Below are 10600 nucleotides of genomic sequence, written 5' to 3'. Positions count from 1 at the left end.
TTGATGTGATGAATGACAGTCAAACCTTGGATGAACATGCTAAAGAACATTTGTACCATAATTTTGGTGACAAAGAAGAATTTATCAATATACACCGCAAGAACGTTGAAGAAGTCTTTCAAGGTCGCCAAGACAACCACATCCAGGATATTGCACATGGAGAAAATATCAACCTTACACTCACTAAAATTGATGGTGAAGTTGATGAAAACTTGCTTTCTCATACTCAAAGAGAAACTGATGCCGATTTTGAGCAAACAATCCATATAGCCAATGGATTTGCTATTGATATTCGAAATGAGTCTATACAAGTTCATCAAATCACAATGAAACAATGGATCTTGACCAAAGCGGACCAATCAAGAAGCAAAATGTTTTGAAAATGAAAAGGAGTTACACTAGGCGACAAAAGGGAGAATTTTCACAAAGATTTCTTACGAAGCTCACTCAAATTGTACAGCAATGGAGGAAAGGTAGCAGGAAGACTTTTAACAAAGGGAAATCCAAGAAGCGGAAGAAGGTTGTGGGCCAAAGCAAGGGCCGAAAGAGTAATACGACGATACCTATAGAGAAAAGAGGGAAGTCTAATGTAAGTAGACTAAAAAGAGCTACGATAGTACCCATGCACGTGCCCATGGAAACCTTCGAGGGAGCCCACTTATCTTTTGAAGAGGAAAGCAAGAGCATGAGGATCCTCAAGAGATGCTATGCACCTATAGAAGAAGAAAGCAAGACTTTGTAGAGTTTGAAGAGTTCAATGAACAAGTTGAATGTAGAAGATGATGACCCTATTCCTTTCCTTGGTGAAAATCCTTTTGAATCCATTGATACATCTGGAGTTGATTCCTCAAAACCCTTGAGTTTTTATGATGAAAATCGAGGTCTAGGGCCAATTTTCATTTGTAATTCCTGGATGATATGAGGTCTGTTAAGGACTCTGAACTTTTCTCGTAGTAAATTTGGAATTAGTAGTTGGGAATGTGTTAATGTGTTTACGTAAAGCATTAGCTACTTGAAAGCATCATCATGTCAAAATTCTTCTTTTTGGGTTGTTTAGTTTTTTGGAAAACTTGCTATCCATTATATGTATTGACGTAGTTGAGAACGAAAGCAAGTGTGTACACTTGCACACATGTGGGCGTGCACACACACACACACACACACACACACACACATGTGTGTGCACCCACACACACATGTGAGGCCTTACTTCCATGCTTAAAACTTGTTATAGTTGTCTAGCTCATGATGTTGAGGTAAGTCATAATGTGGGAATTATTGTGAGAATCTGTTCAAAACTTCTTCTGACGCTCTTGTTTTGTGTTTGCTCTTCTAAACAACTTGTTTGGTCTTTCAAAGAATTCAAAATTGGAGAGCTCTGACCGCCCACCCAATACTATTTAAGTCAAACGATGAACTCCAACCTACTTTGAGCACAGTGCCCCTAGACACGATGGCAAGAAATCCTTCCAACCACGACATAATACTCCATTAAAGGCTTGGTTACATCAACATTATGCAAGAGGATGAGTCTACAAGGACTCAAACTGCACATGCAATAGACACAATGACGACAAATTCTTCCAACCTCGACATGATACTCCATGAAAGGCTTGGTTACATGAACATTATGCAAGAGGATGAGGCTACAAGGACTCAAAGTGCACTTGCAAATGTGGTTGGACATGATGAGCAGACTCAAAACATTATGAAACTCATTAAAGATTAAGGAGCTAGGGTTCCGATAGCTTATGGAGGTTTCTTTAGCAGATTAAAGGAGAAATACAAAAAAGCCCTCAGAGACTATTGTAAGAACAGAGTCACACAACCAGCCTACACATTATGCAAATCTTCTAGTGGTGTCCACTTTTGCTACTTTAATAATCAACACAATATGAAAAGTTCTTTACACCACGATATGAATGCCGACATTGTGTGAAGGAACCCAAACAGAAGGAAACAAACAAGTCAAATGACAATGGTGAAAACTTGAATCCCTATTTTAATGAGCCAGAATTCAAGAAGATAACGAAGGGCGACGACAATGATAGATCGTCAAAGAAGGCCTATCATATGTTCAATTGGTCCTTTCTTGGTCTAAATGAACACACATTATTGCAGGACACTTTGAAAGCTACTACACCAGCTTATGGACGACCAACACAAGTAAAGTACTCAACTTGTACATCACTGGCAAAAAGCAAGCAATCAAGGAGAGGCATTGATTCAAGAAACATTTGCGACTCCAACTCTTTTGGTCTTGTGATGCCTGTGAGACATGTTGATGTGGTGAATGACAGTCAAACCTTGGATGAACATGCTGAAGAACTTTTGTACCATAATGTTGGTGACAAAGAAGAATTTATCAATATATGTACACCGCAAGAACGTTGAAGAAGTCTTTCAAGGTCGCCAAGACGACCACATCCAGGATATTGCACATGGAGAAAATATCAAGTTCAAACTCACTAAAATTGATGGTGAAGTTGATGAAAACTTGCTTTCTCATACTCAAAGAGAAACTGATGCCGATTTTGAGCAGACAATCCATATAGCCAATGGATTTGTGATTGATATTCGAAATGAGTCTATACAAGTTCATCACAATCATAATGAAACAATGGATCTTGACTAAAGCGGCCCAATCAAGAAGCAAAATGTTTTGAAAATGAAAAGGAGTAACACTAGGCGACCCAAGGGAGAATTTTTACAAAGATTGCTTACGAAGCTCACTCAAATTGTACAGCAATGGAGGAAAGGTAGCAGGAAGACTTTTAACAAAGGGAAATTCAAGAAGCGGAAGAAGGTGGTGGGTCAAATCAAGCACCGAAAGAGTAATACGATGATACCTGTAGAGAAAAGAGGGAAGTCTAATATAAGTAGACTAAAAAGAGCTACGATAGTACCCATGCACGTGCCCGTGGAAACCTTCAAGGGAACCCACTTATCTTTTGAAGAGGAAATCAAGAGCATGCGGATCCTCAAGAGATGCTGTGCACCTATAGAAGAAGAAAGCAAGACTTTGCAGAGTTTGAAGAGTTCAATGAACAAGTTGAATGTAGAAGATGATGACCCTATTCCTTTCCTTGGTGAAAATCCTTTTGAATCCATTGATACATCTCGAGTTGATTACTCAAAACCCTTGAGTTTTTATGATGAAAATCGAGGTCTAGGGCCAATTTTCATTTGTAATTACTGGATGATATGAGGTCCATTATGGACTCTGAACTTTTCTCATAGTAGATTTGGAATTAGTAGTTGGGAATGTGTAAATGTGTTTATGTAAAGCATTAGCTACTTGAAAGCATCATCATGTCAAAATTCTTCTTATTGGGTTGTTTAGTTTTTTGGAAAACTCTCTAGCCATTCTATGTATTGATGTAATTGAGGAGGAAATCAAGTGTGTAGACGTGGACACATGCGTGCGTGCACACACACACACACACATGTGTGTGCACCCACACGCACATGTGGAGGCACACCTCCATGCTTAAAACTTGTTATAGTGGTCTAGCTCATGATGTTGAGGTAAGTCAGAATGTGGGAATTATTGTGAGAATCTATCCAAAACTTCTTGTGACGCTCTTATTTTGTGTTTGCTTTTCTAAACAACTTGTTTGGTCTTTCAGAGAATTCAAAATTGGAGAGCTCTAACTACCCACCCAACACTATTTGAGTCAAACGATGAACTCCAACCTACTTTGAGCATAGTGCCCCTAGACACAATGGCAAGAAATCCTTCCAACCACGACATAATACTCCATGAAAGGCTTGGTTACATGAACATTATGCAAGAGGATGAGGCTACAGGGACTCAAAGTGCACATGCAGTAGACATATTGATGACATATTCTTCCAACACGACATGATACTCCATGAAAGGCTTTGTTTTATGAACATTATGCAAGAGGATGAGGCTACAAGGACTCAAAGTGCACTTGCAAATGTGGTTGGACATGATGAGCAGACTGAAAACTTTATGAAACTCATTAAAGATTAAGAGATCAGGGTTCCGATAGCTTATGGAGGTTGCTTCAACAGATTAGAAGAGAAATACAAAGAAGCCCTCAGAGACTATTGTAAGAACAGAGTCAAACAACCAGCCTGCACATTATGAAAATATTCTAGTGGTGTCCACTTTCGCTACTTTAATAATCAACACAATATGAAAAGTGCTTTACAACCTCGATATGAGTGCATACATTGTGTGAAGGAACCCAAAGAGAAGGAAACAAAGAAATCAAATGACAATGGTGCAAACTTGAATCCCTATTTTAATGAGCCAGAATTCAAGAAGATAATGAAAAGTGCTTTACAACCACGATATGAGTGCATACATTGTGTGAAGGAACTTAAAGAGAAAGACAATGGTGCAAACTTGAATCCCTATTTTAATGCCCTTTCTTGGTCTGAATGGACACACATTATTGCAGGACACTTTGAAAGCTACTACACCAGCTTATGGACGACCAACACAAGTAAAGCACTCAACTTGTACATCACTGGCAAAAAGCAAGCAATCAAGGAGAGGCATTGATTCAAGAAACATTTGCGACTCCAACTCTTTTGGTCTTGTGATGCATGTAAGACATGTTGATGTGATGAATGACAGTCAATCGTTGGATGAACATGCTTAAGAACTTTTGTACCATAATGTTGGTGACAAAGAAGAATTTATCAATATAGATCCCAAGCAGGTTGAAGAAGTCTTTCAAGGTCGCCAAGACGACCACATCCAGGATATTGCACATGGAGAAAATATCAAGTTCACACTCACTAAAATTGATGGTGAAGTTGATGAAAACTTGCTTTCTCATACTCAAAGAGAAACTGATGCCGATTTTGAGAAGACAATCCATATAGCCAATGGATTTGCGATTGATATTCGAAATGAGTCTATACAAGCTCATCACAATCACAATGAAAATATGGATCTTCACCAAAGCGGCCCAATCAAGAAGCAAAATGTTTTGAAAAGGAAAAGGAGTAACACTAGGCAACCAAAGGGAGAATTTTTACAAGGATTTCTTACAAAGCTGACTCAAATTGTACAGCAATGGAGGAAAGGTAGCAGGAAGACTTTTAACAAAGGAAAATTCAAGAAGCGGAAGTAGGTTATGGGCCAAAGCAAGCGCCAAAGAGTGATACGATGATACTTGTAGAGAAAAGAGGGAAGTCTAATGTAAGTAGACTAAAAAGAGCTACGATAGTACCCATGCACGTGCCCGTGGAAACCTTCGAGGGAGCCCACTTATCTTTTGAAGAGGAAAGCAAGAGCATGAGGATCCTCAAGAGATGCTATGCACCTATAGAAGAAGAAAGCAAGACTTTGCAGAGTTTGAAGAGTTCAATGAACAAGTTGAATGTAGAAGATGATGACCCTATTCCTTTCCTTGGTGAAAATCCTTTTGAATCCATTGATACATCTGGAATTGAATTCTCAAAACCCTTGAGTTTTTATGATGAAAATCGAGGTCTAGGGCCAATTTTCATTTGTAATTCCTGGATGATATGAGATCCATTAAGAACTCTGAACTTTTCTCGTGGTAGTTTTGAAATTAGTAGTTGGGAATGTGTAAATGTGTTTATGTACAGCATTAGCTACTTGAAAGCATCATCATGTCAAAATTCCTCTTATTGGGTTGTTTAGTTTTTTGGAAAACTTGCTAGCCATGAACTATGTAGTTGAGAACGAAAGCAACTGTGTACACGTGCACACATGCACGCGCACACACACACACACACACATGTGGAGGCACACCTCCATGCTTAAAACTTGTTATAGTGGTCTACATTGGTGAGACATCATTATTTATGAAGATATTAGAAAAGTTCATAAAGCAAAGGGGCCTCAAATTTGCACTTTTGCACTCAATTCTTGCATAAGCTTATTAATCACACAAAGATAGCCTTACCTCTCTCTCTCTCTCTCTCTCTCTCTCTCTCTCTCTCTCTCTCTCTCTCTCTCTCTCACACACACACACACACACACACACACACACACACACACACACACACACACACATCACTATGACTAGATAATAGAAAACTTATGGAACCAATGAGTGTGGAATTCTTGGAAATATGTTACAATGTTTGAAACAATAACTTTCATATTCTTGAATTAGGTTTATATACCTATCAAAAATAGAATAAATATTTTCCCCCACATGCGTCATTTATGTGAAGCCTTCAAAGATATTTTTAGAAGGCAAGCTGAAGAAGGACATCTGCGCAACAAAGAAGAGGCTCACCTTTGTTTCTTAAGCATTGTACACAATTCACCCTAGAACTTTCTTCCTTTTTAAAAAAAGAAAAACTCACAATTGTGAGTGAATTATATTAATCAACCCAAATAGTTACAAGGTCTTGTCATGCTCGTGTTGAGCCATGACATCATCCAGGGCCCCAAATTACATCGGCTAATAGGGAAGCCACCCCAACCAACTTCTCCTTGATACATAAGGTATGCCCTCTGCTGACAGCAAGGCACAAGTAGTCCTAGACCAATCCTCCGATTGTTGCTTTCACCCGAGCGTCCATATTAGCACTTTTCTTTCTTGTATAATTTCTGCGAAGCTTGCCACCTCAAGACCTCCTTCAAACACACGCCGGTTCCTTGTCTGCCATACATTATGTAGGAAGAAGTACCTGACGATTTGAGTGCTGATGAGGATGGTAGGACCACTTGAATTCTTCCCTCCAAGGAATAGATCAGTCTTGTAAAACCCAATTTTCCATGTTCTTTGGACCCACTTGCATATTTTCCCTGTGAGGCCTTTGATAGTTGGGCAGTCCATGAAGAGGTGGGCCAGATCTTCACTAGCCAACTTGCACCCCAAGCATCGATCTGACCCAATCCCTCTTTCTTGAATCTTCACCCCCATCGGTAGAGCACCCCAAATTACCTTCCATAAGAATACCTTCATGTGCTGTGGAATCTTTGGCTTCCAAACGTTCTCCATTACTTACTCCCACCTTTCCTTCGTCCATTGTTTTTTCCATATCTTGTTCAGGGGGCTAGATCAATTCTTCTTATGTATCATTGTATGGTGGATGTCTTTAGGATGGGGTTTCCATAAGAGATTGCTTCCATGCCATTTCCAAGCATTCCAGTCAAACTTCGAATCACAGATAGGCATCACTATACTGTCAAGCTCTTTCATCACTTTGTGGACCAACAAGACCTCCAAGCTATTAAGTTGGTACTGGGTAACCAGAAGGTCAATGGTTTTCCAACTCTTGTTGTCACTGTCCCGGAAGTGCCCCAGTCGATTCAGACCCTTATTATTCAGCTTCCTAGTTATCTCTATCCAATAGGGAATTTGTGGCGGTTTTATAACTTTGGAAAGCCAGGGGGACCAATAAACTCGATGCCTACCATTTTTAAAAACCAAACATCAAAAGCAACTCTTCCTACTTGGTAGATTGATATTATTTCACAACCTTTGATTATTTTCTTGCACACTATAAAGGCTTATATGTGCTCAGGCATGAGGAATTACAGGTCTTGGAAAATACATTGGCTCCACTACTTATAGAAGAGTCGCCTTCTTCCAAATGAAGAACTTCCACAACTTCATCCTCATTTAGAAAAGAGTAGCGTCTTATATCGGCTTAGGCATGAGGAATTACAAGTCTTGGAAAATACATTGGCTCCACTACTTATAGAAGAGTCGCCTTCTTCCAAATGAAGAACTTCCACAACTTCATCCTCATTTAGAAGAGAGTAGCGTCTTGATCGAGCGCAACCCTACTCTAATCAAGGGTCACACCAATTGACTGTGTAAACACGCGGTTCCCATTAGATAAAACCAAGACATTGTCATCGACGTCAAGGTGCTCTCCCCATGCACGCATGACGAACCCATCATTCATGACGTCGCATGCAATGGTACCGATGCCCATTGGCATGAAGGGGCATCGGTACCAGGACGGCAAAGAGAAGGTCGGAATTCTTGCCCTTGTTAGGATTTTCCATAGAGATGGTCTGCACTTGGCCTTTCTTATCGAGGTGGGCAAATGTGGATCTGGAATCTTCTCACCCATGGCTAAGAGGGTCGTGGTTGTGCTTGTTGCATACATGGCCTGAAGAGAGAGGGTGGTCCTCCTGTGTGTAAAAGAAAGAGGCAATATGACCCTCAAGAAAATGGCACGGCTCATGAATGATGGCGAAGGTAACAGACTATAGGGCCTGTTGGAGAAGGAAAGAGACGAGAGCTTTGGTAGCAAAGCTGGGGTAATCATGGCCTTCAACATCGTCATCTCCTTCTGCTTCCTCTCTCTCTCTCTCTCCATGTGCTACTACCATGGCTTACAGCATGGCGTTGTGTGTCACCATGGGCCGACATTTAAAGTCTTGGCAAATAAAATCCACACACACACACACAAAAACACATAGAGTGACTCTCTCTCTCTCTCTCTCTCTCTCTCTCTCTCTCTCACACACACACACACACACACACACACACACACACACACACACACACACACACACGATATGTATTAACCTAGTGTAGTTGGGAAGGTTCCAAACACCCCATGGGGAGGCAGCATATGGGAACAACACTCTATTAAACACCATCAATAATGTAACATGGCTTTTTTGACTAAAGTAGAGATAGTGGAAGACGTGGAAGCTAACCCATGCAGGTAGTACCACTGAGCGTACCGGCTCACACGAATCCACTACCCCACTCCCGGCATGGCGAACTATATGCAGAAAACCTCTTACCACCCCATCACCTTCTTGCTTCCTCCACTCCCCCACCACCACACTTTGCTCAAACAAAATTGTCATCTTCCCCCTTCATCTCTCCCCCACATGGATCACCTCAAGTATATATGAGGGTGCATATGAGGGTGCTCGTGTTGGACACTAAGGCTAACTATGTACATGACTCTCTCCTTGGCCCATACTCTACCAGCCAACTCTACATGGAGCTTCTTAATCAGGTATTACAAACAACACGTTTTTAATCTGTTATGATTAGCATGTGGTTGACATCGATGACAAGTGCCCCATGTACTAGACACCTGCAGTCTATGAGTTGGAAACTAACATCTTTTTTTCTCATAATGGATGCAGGTAACATACATGAAGCTTGCTACATTCTAAATCTCTAAAGTTCTCTTATAACTTGTTGTACATGTCCAATTTAATGGAAGCAGCCATGAATACTCTGAGGAATGGATTCTTTTTGTATTGTGTATATTAATTTCTTCCTGCCCTCTATCTTGAAAGCTATCCACACACACACACACGCACACACACACACACACACACACACACACACACACACACACACACACACACACACACACACACACACACACACACAAATTATAGATTGATCGCCCATCTCTCACTCAGGCTTACATTACACAATGGTAGCACTTGTAGCCTTTTCATCATCAAGCTTACAATTTCCTTCGCGGTCGGCCTTCCTGTGCATGTGCTGACTTGTGGGCTTGACTTGTAGCTCGATACTACTACATCAGCTTGTTGCCCTGCTTTAATGCTTCAATGGTAGCCTCCATCAGTCCATTGTAGCCCCTCTCTTCTTGCCCCCAAGCCCTCATAATTTTCTCTGTCCCTTGTCATCCATTATTGTTGTTGCTCCTGCACAGCTGCAACCCGTTTCCTTTCTCCCAACAATCTTTTGCCCACCATGTCCTCTCTCGCCACCCACATCACCTCTTACCCTTCCTTGCTACACTTTTCTTTTGCATAAAACCATCCTCGATGCACCCTTATCCCATAACCCTTGCATGTGGTGGCAAGAATGAGGTATGGGCAGCACGCATAGCTCATGGCATGGGGCAAGAGCTCCGTTTGCTCCTCTCTCTATCTCTCTCTCTCTCTCTCTCTCTCTCTCTCTCTCTCTCTCTCTCTCTCTCTCTCTCTCTCTCTCTCTCTCTCTCTCTACCTTCGGAGCCAAAACTAACCGAGGAAGTCATGAAAGATTCTTGCATGCAACCGAGCTCCCATCCAAAGCGGTGTAGATGTTGGCCTATGGAGGAAGGATTGCCTCCCTGTCTTCAATGTGTACTTGAAGAAGAAAACTGTCAAGACATCGGCCAAATCTATCGCTTGCGATGGCCACCTCCACTCTCAAGGATCCTAGGAAAGCTGCAAGAGCAGAGGACACTTCCAAATCCACACAGATTATGCATTCATCTCTCTCTCTCTCTCTCTCTCTCTCTCTCTCTCTCTCTCTCTCAAGCCTCTATCCCCTTGCCATGGAGCTCTACGAAGAAAGAGAGAGCTTGAAGTGAAGGCTTGCCTACAACACATTTATGAAAGCCTTGAAGGACTACAAAATAAAGGCCTACCGCCTGATGATAGTCAATGGCTTGCTGCACACACACAGAGAGAGAGAGAGAGAGAGAGAGAGAGAGAGAGAGAGAGAGAGAGAGAGAGAGAGAGAGAGAGAGAGAGAGAGAAGGGCTAGACAGAGCCTCAAATAGGTGAGCACTGAGCAGTGAGCATCCGATCAGTGTGGGAAACTGGGGAGAGAGAGAGAGAGAGAGAGAGAGAGAGAGAGAGAGAGAGAGAGAGAGAGAGAAGACCACCCTGGCCCCTGCGTGTGCATTGAAG

At 41.5% G+C, this 10600-nt stretch overlaps 4 pseudogenes; 3 read left to right on the top strand and 1 right to left on the bottom strand.

The window, feature by feature from the left end:
- Nucleotides 1-334: 334 nt before the first annotated feature.
- LOC147440336 (uncharacterized) lies at nucleotides 335-922 on the top strand (annotated as a pseudogene).
- Nucleotides 923-2620: 1698 nt separating this feature from the next.
- On the top strand, nucleotides 2621-3208 carry LOC147440335 (uncharacterized; annotated as a pseudogene).
- Nucleotides 3209-4928: 1720 nt separating this feature from the next.
- LOC147440334 (uncharacterized) lies at nucleotides 4929-5515 on the top strand (annotated as a pseudogene).
- A 2070-nt stretch (nucleotides 5516-7585) lies between these two features.
- Nucleotides 7586-8265, bottom strand: LOC147440333 (peroxiredoxin-2E, chloroplastic-like; annotated as a pseudogene).
- Nucleotides 8266-10600: the final 2335 nt, after the last annotated feature.

Source organism: Adiantum capillus-veneris, chromosome 15, assembly GCF_014529385.1.
Source record: "Adiantum capillus-veneris isolate H3 chromosome 15, ASM1452938v2, whole genome shotgun sequence".
Taxonomy (NCBI): domain Eukaryota; kingdom Viridiplantae; phylum Streptophyta; class Polypodiopsida; order Polypodiales; family Pteridaceae; genus Adiantum; species Adiantum capillus-veneris.
Note: the sequence above shows the minus strand (reverse complement) of the source record. Positions and strands in the feature narration are given on the sequence as shown.